General features: G+C 47.3%; 1 pseudogene; it reads left to right on the forward strand.

Moving 5' to 3' along the window:
- The first annotated feature begins 1182 nt into the window (after window positions 1-1182).
- Window positions 1183-9757, forward strand: LOC139385760 (period circadian protein homolog 2-like; annotated as a pseudogene).
- Window positions 9758-12371: the final 2614 nt, after the last annotated feature.

Genomic DNA, 12371 nt, shown 5'->3' on the forward strand with positions numbered 1-12371 from the left:
GTGTCTGTGTGTTCCACACGGAACTGTTTCGGTTGGTTATTTATTTTCTGTGTCTGTGTGTTCCACATGGAACTGTTTCGGTTGGTTATTTCACGTGTTGTTTATTGTTTTGTTTCAGTGTTCGATTGTTTTAATAAAGAGCATGAACACGTACCACGCTGCGCATTGGTCCTCTGATCCTTACTACTCCTCCTTGTCAGGAAGAGAGCCGTTACACTTGCCCTGATTAAAAGCAGTGGTTTGCACTTTCAGTATTGCACGAATGCTGCCATCAATCCACGGTTTCTGGTTCGGGAATGTTTTAATAGACGCTGTGGGTACGACATCGCCGATGCACTTGTTAATAAACCCGCTCACCAAATCAGCGTATTCATCAATGTTGTTGTTTGACGCAGTGCAGAATATATGCCAGTCCACGTGATCAAAGCAATCTTGAAATGTGGAATCCGATTGGTCGGACCAGCATTGGGCAGACCTGAGCTTGGGAGCTTCCTGTTTTAGTTTCTGTCTATAGGCAGGGAGCAACAAAATGGAGTCGTGGTCAGCTTTTCCGAAGGGAGGGCAGGGGAGGGCCTTATATGCGTCGCAGAACTTAGAATAGCAATGATCTAGGGTTTTGCCAGCCCTGGTTGCGCAATCGATATTCTGATAGAATTTATGGAGCCTTGTTTTCAGATTAGCCTTGTTAAAACCCCCAGCTACAATAAATGCAGCCTCAGGATATGTGGTTTTCAGTTTACATAGAGTAAAATGAAGTTCTTTCAGGGCCTTCGATGTATCTGCTTGGGGGGGAATATACAAGACTGTGATTATGATCGAAGAGAATTCTCTAGGTAGATAATGCGGTCGTCATTTGATTGTGAGGAATTCTAAGCCTGGTGAACAGAAGGACTTGAGTTCCTGTATGTTGTTATGATCACACCACGTCTCATTAATCATAAGGCATACACCCCCACCCTTCTTCTTACCAGAGAGATGCTTGTTTATGTCGGCGCGATGCGTGAAGAAACCAGGTGGCTGTACCGACTCAGATAGCGTGTCTCCAGTGAGCCATGTTTCCGTGAAACAAAGAATGTTACAGTCTCGGATGTCTCTCTGGAATGTTACCCTTGCTCTGATTTCGTCTACCTTGTTGTCAAGAGACTGGATATTGGCGAGTAGTATGCTCGGGAGCGGTGCGCGATGTGCCTGTCTACGGAGCCTGACCAGAAGACCCCTCTACGGCATCGTTGTTTTGGGTTGCAGGTGGGATCCGGTCCATTGTCCTGGGTGGTGGGAAAAACAGAGGATCCGCTCCGGGAAAGTCGTATTCCTGGTCGTAATGTTGGTGAGTTGACGTTGCTCTTATATACAATAGTTCCTCCCGACTGTATGTAATAAAACCTAAGATTACCTGGGTAACAATGTCAGAAATAACACATAAAAAACTAAATACTGCATAGTTTCCTAGGAACACGAAGAGAGGGTGTCGAAAATTCCCCGACAGTGTCACTCTCGCTATCCTCAAACTCCCTGTCATAAATCAACCAAGGCGCAGAGTGCATGTAGTTCCACATCTTTTAATGGAAGTGAAATAACCAAAAAACAAACAGGTAAACAGCAAAGAACGGAATGCAACCGAGGTGCACACAAACACACAGAAAAATAATTACCCACAAAACACAGGTGGGAAAAGGCTACCTAAGTATGGTTCTCAATCAGAGACAACGATTGACAGCTGCCTCTGATTGGGAACCATACCAGGCCAAACACATAGAAATAGAAAACATATAAAAAACACAGAATGCCCACCCCAACTCATGCCCTGACCAAACCAAAATAGAGACATAAAAAAGGAACTAAGGTCAGAACGTGACACAGAGATGAATGTAACAGGATAGCTGTTGTCTCACCTTTAGGACCTCTCTTTAGAAATGGTTGAATGGGATTGAACTGGTATGAGACTTAGTCTGGTTGGAAAGGGTAGGGAATGGTAAAAAATAATAATAATAATTGAATAAGTATACATTACGTCATCTGTTCCTATACTATAAAGACCAGGGCACTTAGACTTCAATGGCCTGGCCTTAAAGGGTAGACTGAGGCTTTGACTGTGTGTGTATTGAGGCGGCAGGTAGCCTAGTGGTTAGAGTGTTGGGCCAGTTACTGAAAGGTTGCTGGCTTGAATCCGCGAGCTGGCAAGATAAAAATCTGCCTCTGAACAAGGCAGTTAACCCACTGTTCCCCTGAACAAGGCAGTTAACCCACTGTTCCCCTGAACAAGGCAGTTAACCCACTGTTCCCCGGTAGGCCATCATTGTAAATAAGAATTTGTTCTTAACTGACTTGCGTAGTTAAATAATAATGAGTTTTCCTGATCAGGGCCATTTTAATACCTTTCTGACTGACTCTCTCCTGATGACAGCTCTGGTTTTCCTGATCAGGGCCATTTTAATACCTTTCTGACTGACTCTCTCCTGATGACAGCTCTGGTTTTCCTGATCAGGGCCATTTTAATACCTTTCTGACTGACTCTCTCCTGATGACAGCTCTGGTTTTCCTGATCAGGGCCATTTTAATACCTTTCTGACTGACTCTCTCCTGATGACAGCTCTGGTTTTCCTGATCAGGGCCATTTTAATACCTTTCTGACTGACTCTCTCCTGATGACAGCTCTGGTTTTCCTGATCAGGGCCATTTTAATACCTTTCTGACTGACTCTCTCCTGATGACAGCTCTGGTTTTCCTGATCAGGGCCATTTTAATACCTTTCTCACGGATTCTCCTTTAATAGGTTTTTGTTTTGTCCAATAGGATATTTTTGCTGTGGCTGTCTCTCTCATCACAGGGAAGATAGTGTACAATGCTAAGTTTGTAGAGTTCCTGACCCCTCAGGATGTCAGTGTGTTCTATAGCTTCACCACACCCTAGCACCTGCCCTCCTGGAGTATGAGCAGTGGAACAGGTACCTATGACCCTTCTACTCATGCAGACGTATCTCTTCCCTTCTACGCACTCAGCGATACAAGCTGTACAGTAAATCAATTCAAATGTATTTATAAAGCCCTTCTTACATCAGCTGATGTCACAAAGTGCTGTACAGAAACCCAGCCTAAAACCCCAAACAGCAAGCAATGCAGGTGTAGAAGCACAGTGGCTAGGACAAACTCCCTAGAAAGGCCAAAACCTAGGAAGAAACCTTGAGAGGAACCAGGCTATGACGGGTGGTCAGTCCTCTTCTGGCTGTGCCGGGTGGAGATTATAACAGAACATGGTCAAGATGTTCAAATGTTCATAGATGACCAGCAAGGTTAAATAATAATAATCAGTGGTTGCCGAGGGTGCAACAGGTCAGCACCTCAGGAGTAAATGTCAGTTGGCTTTTCATAGCCGATCATTAGGAGTATCTATACCGCTCCTGCTGTCTCTAGAGAGTTGAAAACAGCAGGTCTGGGACAGGTAGCACGTCCAGTGAACAGGTCAGGGTTCCATAGCCGCAGGCAGAACAGTTGAAACTGGAGCAGCAGCACGGCCAGGTGGACAGCAAGGAGTCATCAGGCTAGGTAGTCCTGAGGCATGGACACATGCATATGCATGAGGAAGCACATCTACACTCATATCCTGTGGATATTGATGAGCAGCAGGTAGGCTGTTGGAAATAGACTCAACTGGATTCTTCTGGCTGCTTAGATATATATTCATCCTCTCTCTCACTCTCTCACGGAATCGTCTCCTACAGAGTGCATGCAGGTGAAATCCTTCTTCTGCTGCGAGGTCGAGATGGGAGATAGAGCAGGAAACTATCGATCATAGTTCTAACAGTCTGACTCAGAGGAGTGAGAAGGGGGAATTAGAGTGGTAGGGAGAGTTGACGGATGTGAAGGGGGATGAGGGAGTCAGTTTTGTTATTTTATCCCCACCTACTGGTCAGGGACTGAAGCGATCTGTATGCTGTAAAGAAGCAATTTAGTCTTGTACAGGGGGAGGTAGCATTGGTGTGTGTATATATATACAGTGCCTTTGGAAAGTATTCAGACCCCTTGACTTTTTCCACATTTTGTTATGTTACAGCCTTCTAAAATGGATACACACAAGACCCCATAATGACAAGCGAAAACAGGGTTCTGCACCTTTCATAAAAATAAAAAACAGAAATACCTTATTTACATAAGTATTCAGACCCTTTGCTATGAGACTGGAAATTGAGCTCCAGTGCATCCTGTTTTCATTGATCATCCTTGAAATGTTTCTACAACTTGATTGGAGTCCAAATGTGGTAAATTAAATGTATTGGACATGACTTGGAAGGGCACACACCTGTCTATATAAGGTCCAACAGTTGACAGTGCATGTCAGAGCAAGGAGTAAGGAATTGTCCATAGACCTCCAAGACAGGATTGTGTTGAGGCACAGATCTGGGGAAGGGTACCAAAACATTTCTGAAGCATTGAAGGTTCCAAAGAACACAGTGGCCTTCATCATTCTTAAATGGAAGAAGTTTGGAACCACCAAGACTCTTCCTAGAGCTGGACGCTTGGCCAAACTGAGCAATCGGGGGAGAAGGGCCTTGGTCAGGGAGGTGACCAAGAACCTGATGGTCACTCTGACAGAGCTCTAGAGTTCCTCTGTGGAGATGGGATAACCTTCCAGAGGGACAACCATCTTCGCAGCACTCCACCAATCATGTCTTTATGGAGTGAAGACGGCCACTCCTCAGTAAAAGGCACATGACAGCCCGCTTGGAGTTTGCCAAAAGGCACCTAAATACTCTCAGACCATTAAAAACAAGATTCTCTGGTCTGATGAAACCAAGATAGAACTCTTTAGCCTGAATGCCAAATGTCACGTATGGAGGAAACCGGGCTCCATCCCTACGGTGAAGCATGGCGGTGATGTGGGGATGTTTTTCAGGGACTGGGAAACTAGTCAGGATCGAGGCAAAGATGAACGGAGCAAAGTACAGAGAGGTTCTTAATGAAAACCTCCTCCTCGAGCGCTCAGGATCTCAGACTGTGGCGATGGTTCACCTTCCAACAGGACAATGACCCTAAGCACACAGCCAAGACAATGCAGCAGTAGCTTTGGGACAAGTCTCTGAATGTCCTTGAGTGGCCCAGCCAGAGCCCGGACTTGAACCCGGGCTTGAACATCTCTGGAGAGACCTGAAAATAGCTGTGCAGCAATGCTCCCCATCTAACCTGACAGAGCTTGAGAGGATCTGCAGAGAAGAATAAGAGAAACTCCACAAATACAGGCGTGCCAAGCTTGTAGCGTCATACCCAAGAAGACTCGAGGCTGTAATCACTGCCAAAAGTGCTTCAACAAAGTACTGAGTAAAGGGTCTGAATACTTGTGTAAATGTGATATTTCAGTTTATTTTTTATAAATTAGAAAACATTTCTAAAAACTTATTTTTCCCTTGTCATTATGCGCTATTGTGTGTAAATTGATGAGAATATATATATATATCTAATCCATTTCAGAATAAGGCTGTAACCTAACAAAATGTGAAAAAAGTCAAGGGGTCTGAATACTTTCCGAAGGCACTGTATGTATGTGTGATTTATTGTTCTGGCTGAGGAACAGTCCTGCTGCCTGCTACTGGCTGAGAGGGTATACTCCGGCTATGATGGTAAGACACATACAGACCCTCTCTGTGATCTCTGTGTCTCTCTCAGCACAGTCGTATTGCAGTGAGTCTCATACACATACTAGAATACACATACATTCCATCCTAATGCCCATTCATACCCTAACACACACACACTGTCACGCCCTGACCTTAGAGAGCCTTTTTATGTCTCTATTTGGTTTGGTCAGGGTGTGATTTGGGGTGGGCATTCTATGTTTTGTTTTCTATGATTTTGTGTTTCTATGTTTTGGTTCTCAATCAGGGACAGCTGTCTATTGTTGTCTCTGATTGGGAACCATACTTAGGTAGCCCTTTTTCCCTCCTTCCATTGTGGGTAGTGGCACTTAGCCCTGTAAGCTTCACGGTTGTTTTTCATTTCTTGTTTTGTTGGCGACATTTTAAATAAAAAGAGAAATGTACGCTCACCACGCTGCACTTTGGTCCACTTCTTCCAACGACACCTGTGACAGAACTACCCACCACAAACGGACCAAGCAGCGTGGTCAGGAGGAGAGGACATGACGGAAACTTGAGAGGCAGCCCCAAAATATTTTTTTGGGGGGTGCAGATGACGTGGGCGTCGGTGCTGAGGGGTGAGTCCGAGACCAAGGAGGAATTCTTGGACCGTTTGAGCGTGGAGAGGTTTGCAGTGGAGAGGGATGAAAGAGTTTGGAGGGGTTGGAGTCTGGAGCAAGACAGTCGCTTTGAGGAGTGTGTGACCCTTCAGGCACCATGCTTTGCGGTTACACGTACTGTGTCACCGGTACGCATCCACAGCCCAGTGCGTCCTGTGCCAGCGCCCCACAGTTGCCGGGCTAGGGTGAGCATCCAGCCAGGATTGGTTGTGCCAGCTCTGCGCTCCAGACCTCAGGTGCATCTCCACGGCCCGGTAAGCCCTGTGCCAGCTCTACACACCAGGCCTCCAGTGCGTCTCTCCAGCTCGGTGCGTACTGTGCCAGCTCTACGCACCTGGCCTCCAGTGATGATCCATGGCAGGAAGACTCCAGTGATGATCCATGGCAAGAAGCCTCCAGTGAGGAGTCATGGCACGAAGCCTCCAGTGAGGAGTCATGGCACGAAGCCTCCAGCGACGGTCCACCGTCCGGAGCCCCCCAGCGACGGTCCCCAGTCCGGAGCCCCCCAGCGACGGTCCCCAGTCCGGAGCCCCCCAGCGAAGGTCCCCAGTCCGGAGCCCCCCAGCGACGGTCCCCAAATAAAAAGAGAAATGTACGCTTACCACGCTGCACTCTGGTCCACTTCTTCCAACGACACTCGTGACACACACTCTACACAGCCTTTCATTTTCACATCATTCCTGTTTTCCTCCCCAGCCCCCAGGATCCCTTATGACAAGCGCATCTTCACCACAACACACACACAGCTGTCTGTTCCAGGACATGGATGAGAAGTGATGTCATAAACAATCATACACAACACCTCATCTGTTTGAGTGCAAGGCTGATGTGCATTTTTAACTTCTAGTGTCCCTGTCTGCAATAATGTGTAGGGGTGTTGTTTGTGTAATCGTAACCTCTGGTGTGTCCCTCAGGGCTGTTCCATTATTGGGGTACCTCCCCCAGGACCTGTTTGGAACCCGTGTTCTGCTGCACCTGCACCCCAGTGACCGGCCAATCATGCTGGCCATCCACCGCAAGAGTGAGACTCTCTTTGATTCAGACCGATCTGATTGGTTGATTTAGTATTACTTTCAAAACAGACCCTATATAACTAAAGTAAGTTTAGACTCAATGTGTGAATGGGGGTGTTTTAGTTGGTACTTTTTATCCCTTTTTATCCCCAATTTTGTGATCTCTAATTGGAAGTTACAGTCTTGTCCCATCGCTGCAACTCCCTTACAGACTCGGGAGAGTCTCCGAAACAAGACCGTGCCAAGCTGTACTGCTTCTTGACACACTACTCGCTTAACACCGGAAGCCAGCGGCACAAATGTGTCGGAGGAAACTCAGTACACCTGGCGACCGTGTCAGCGTACATGTGCCCAGCCTGCAACAAAAGTCGCTAGAGCACGATGGGACAAGGACATCCCAGCCTGCCAAACCCTCCCCTAATCCGGACAACGCTGGGCCAATTGCGTACAGCCTCATGTGTCTCCCGGTCGCGTCCGGCTGCGACACAGCCCTGGATCAAACCCACATCTGTAGTGACGCCTCTAACCTCCCTCCAGACCTGAATACAGGAAAACCACAGACAGTAAGTGGTGTGTGTGTGTTGGAGAATATTGACGGTTTTGAGCTTGTAAATGCGTGCGTGTGTATATGCACATGTCTGTGAGAGTGTGTCTTTGCTAACAGATGTGTGTCTCCAGCTGGAGCTTAGCAGCTGAAGAGTCATGTGATGTTTCTGAAGGACTCAGCAGTGCCCCCTCTGCTGGTCAAGGACATTACTGCTACAGCTGCTGCCAGTGTGGAGTAGGTCACCTATAGTGACCAGACTGTCTACTCCTACCAGCATATCAGCTGTCTGGACAGTGTCTGCAGGTCTCACAAGGTATATACAGTATCTCCATCACACTGCTAAACGTCCCATAGAAACAATCACTCTAAAGCTTGATGTGTGAGCATAACTAATAGTAGTGTCTTCTTCACCCTCTTGTCCTTCAGATCCAGGCCTGTCTATGAAGGCCCCTAAGAAGCTTTCCTCTGGTGCCGCCCCAGTGTTGGGAGGGAGGGAGGGCCCCTGGCTCTGCCCAGCAAGGCTGAGAGCGTGGTGTCAATCACTAGCCATTGTAGCTATAGCAGCACCATTGTCCATGTAGGAGACAGAAAACGCCAGACAGAATATAGTGAGCATACACACAGGTTTCGTTCTAATTGGCTGTTTCCTGTGATTGACCTCTCCAGAGATTGCTGAGAGTCCCGCCCCTCCACTGCTGCTAGTCAGTGTGGGATCCCCGCCCACCCAGGAGAAGGAGGCCTTTAAAAGGCTGAGGCTGACCAAGCAGGTGTTGTCAGTGCACACACCAGGAGGAGGAAGCCTTTCTCACCCGCTGTAAGGAACTCCGCAACTCCAGAAACTTCCAGAAAGACTGCTCCACGTACCTGCACAGACCGAGAGGTCTGACCAACACCCAGGGTAAGCAAAATGCATAGTTACATACACACAGCATTGTGGAAATTTGGCTTTGGGAACATCTGAGATAGACGATAAGATCCATCTCATAGATATTCTTGACTGACTGTGTTGTGTGTCTTCTCTCCTCAGAAGCCACAGGTAGTGGGGACGTTGCTAAACAGAGCACGGGCAGGCCCCGCTGCAGCCAAAATGGGCAGTCGAAATAAGAAATCCAAGAAGCCCAGTGTGAAGTGTCCTGACTCCACTGTAAACCCTGCCATCCCCGGCAGGGCCTGAAATGGACGCCCTGGTCCCCATTTGAAGTCTCCCAGTTCCAGGCCTTCTCTGTGCCCTACCCTGCCATGGTGCCAGGCTACCCCTGTCAGGCTACCCTGCTGCCCCTACCACCCCCACCCCTGCCCAGATCACTCGCCCTGACCCCACTGTCTCCATTGGCTTTGGGGAGGGCCAGAGCAGCCAGGCTCCACCCACTGCTACACCATACCCTGCCCCTATCGTCACCCCCCTGATCACCCCCCTATCGTCACCCCCCTTGTGCCCAACTACCTATTCCCTCAGATGGGACAAATGGGACAAATATGACAGATAGGACAGATTGGTCAAATAGCCGCAGCACCTTCCTTCTTTCCTGACCAGCCCGCCTGCAAGCCCCAACCCACCCACCTTTCCCAGGACAGATGGCCTAAACAACCCAACAGGCCTTCCCGTGCCAGCCCTCCTTCCCACTGCAGGCTCAGTTTGTCCCCCAGGATTCCTACCCCACCGAAAGCCCCGGCCATGGATACCAGAGAGGGGGCAGTGTCCCGCTGCTCCATCCCTTCCTCCACTGGCCGGGAGCCGGCTGCGTCTCCCCCACTGTTTGAGTGTCGCTGCAGCTCTCCCCTGCAGCTCAACCTGCTGCAGCTAGAGGAGAGCATGGCACCCCATAGTGGGGCTCCAGGGAGCAGTATAGCAGCAGAGAAGTGTCTGGCAGCTCAGCCTGAGGAGGACCCTACAGCAGGCGAGACACCTGTTGTAGAAGAGGAGAGGATGTGTTATAAATTTAAGCAATAAGGCCCAAGGGGGTGTGGTATATGGCCAACATACCACGGCTAAGGGCAGCCATGCGGCGTGCCTGGAAACAGCCAATAGCCATGGTACAGTGCCTTGCGAAAGTATTCGGCCCCCTTGAACTTTGCGACCTTTTGCCACATTTCAGGCTTCAAACATAAAGATATAAAACTGTATTTTTTTGTGAAGAATCAACAACAAGTGGGACACAATCATGAAGTGGAACGACATTTATTGGATATTTCAAACTTTTTTAACAAATCAAAAACGCGCATCCTTGAATTTTATCAGGATGTTTGTACTGTGAAGACTTGGCCTCAGCCCCTATTGAGGAGGACTTTCCTGATATGGAGGAAGAGGAGGGGGACTCACAGGAAAAAATGGTCTGCGTGTCAGAAAAGGCCAGGGCCGATTTGTCGTCCCAGTCCGCCCCTGGCAGTCAGACTTGAACAAAACAGGGAAATTCAGACACATACAGTGCATTCAGGATGTATTCAGACCCCTTTACTTTTTCCATATTTTGTTACGTTATAGCCTTATTCTAAAATAGATTGAATAGTTTTTTTTGTGCCTGGCAAAATCAGTCTGCCTGGCAACCGGCCGTGATCGGGAGTCCCATAGGGCGGTGCACAATTGGCCCAGCGTTGTCCTGGTTAGGGTTTGGCCAGGGTAGGCCGTCATTGTAAATAAGAATTTGTTCTTAACTGACTTGCGTGGTTAAATAAATAAACAAATTAAAACTACCATACCCCTTTAAAAGGTACTTAAATATTTTGTCTTTCCCATTCATCCTCTGAATGGCACACACACTCGAGGCTTAAAAATCAGTCTTTGCCCTGTCTTCTCCCCTTTATCTACACTGATTGAAGTGGATTTAACAGGTGACATCAATAAGGAATCATAGCATTCACCTTGATTCACCTGGTCAGTCTATGTCATGGAAGGAGCAGGTGTTCTTAATGTTTTGGACACTCAGTGTATATTTGTCTCACTGTTACTTTGAGAAGCTGATATTTTAGCACAGTCCATTGCTATTTTGTAGGCGCTTTCCCCCTAGTGTTAATTAATCTGGACAGGTAAGGGTTTGTTTTGTTGTGATGGTGATCCATGGGGTTTTCACTCTATATTTTACTTGAATGTGGGCTATAATAACATTTTAAGGCTGGAACCTGATGAAGAAGGCCAAAACTCAGATGGTAAGATTGTGTGACTATTGTTCAAAAGCAGCAGGCAATTTCGAATATCGACAGATCGGCTCCTCTGACTCAAATCAGTGTAGTCAATGGGAGGATTATCTGTTTATGAGTGTTGTGCTTGTGAAAACATCAAACAGATCAGGGAAAGCGCACAATAAACTGTCAGAGCGGATGAAGGGCTAGGCTGAGGCGTTCTGTTGTTAGATCAGTTATCGTTCTTCAGAGTCAGACAGTTGATAGGAGAGACGCATCCAAGGATGGAATGGGAGCCCCAGGGGATCCGTATCAACGCCATATGCTCTCATTCACGTTTGAAATCCTCATGCCAACTGACACCGGCCACTAACCTTTAACCCCGGAATTCAAATTCACCGTCTCGAACCCTCAGCTGATGCGTTTGGATGCTGTGCAATTGTTATTTTGCCCTTGTCATTCACGGATCGCTAAAACGAATTTTGTAATGTCGTCGACATGTCATATGTGATTTTAGATGAATGGTGATGGTGCGCCATTAGGATAATGATGGGAAACAGGCCCGGGGTCCCTGTTTTGATGCAAAAGATTGCTTTATGCACATTTGGGACTATGGGTTTACCAAGCAACAACGGGCTTTGGGAAACTAATGGGGAAACTGGCTCATGATACATTACAAATGTCTTTGAATTGGTGTTATAATAAACTATCTATATAATAATTTTGTTATAGCCTAAGTTCTTTGTTTTGTCATTCTTTCGGCCCACACTTATTTAAAAATGTCCTTTGACAGGTGCAAAGGTGAACCAAAGATATAGGCTACTGTGTCTGTGTCAGTATCTTTCAACTCCCCGACTTTGTCGCCATTCTGTCAAATGGTAGCATGCCGATCCAAAGCTTTGATCAGTGTATCCTCCTCTGCTTCCATGCCCGCTGTTCACACCTCGTCAAATTCGTGGCACAGGTGTGAGAACAGCCTCAAGCCCCCTGCGGCTGCTCAGCGCTAATCCGACTTGTCAGCCATTCCTTCATCAAAAGCTGACAACAGTCTGTAAATCTATTAATGTGGATTTGACAAGAAATTAACATCCGTAATGAATGTATTTTTCAGTAAACGTTTTTCATTTATGTAAGAAACGCCAAAAGTGCCCGTTGTTGCAAAATCACCCAGCCACCCATCAATGGTTTTTCCAGTGCTGTGATCTTCTTTATTGGTGGCACTCATTAGTGCCCAGTCGGTTTATTGTACTTGTGATTGAAACTTGTCTGTCTAAGCAAATCGATGAACAAAAGATGTTGAACTTGTGTTCATATTCCACGGTGAGCTATGCATGATAGCCTAGTCTATCTAGCCCATAGGCAGGCCTGTCATGTTCCTATCCGTAGTCGATACGCAGGTAACCCGATTGCGGTTTCATGGTCAACGGGCCAAGTAGGCTAATGGCTTT

The sequence above is a fragment of the Oncorhynchus clarkii genome, chromosome 27 (genome assembly GCF_045791955.1).
Source record: "Oncorhynchus clarkii lewisi isolate Uvic-CL-2024 chromosome 27, UVic_Ocla_1.0, whole genome shotgun sequence".
In the NCBI taxonomy this organism is placed as follows: domain Eukaryota; kingdom Metazoa; phylum Chordata; class Actinopteri; order Salmoniformes; family Salmonidae; genus Oncorhynchus; species Oncorhynchus clarkii.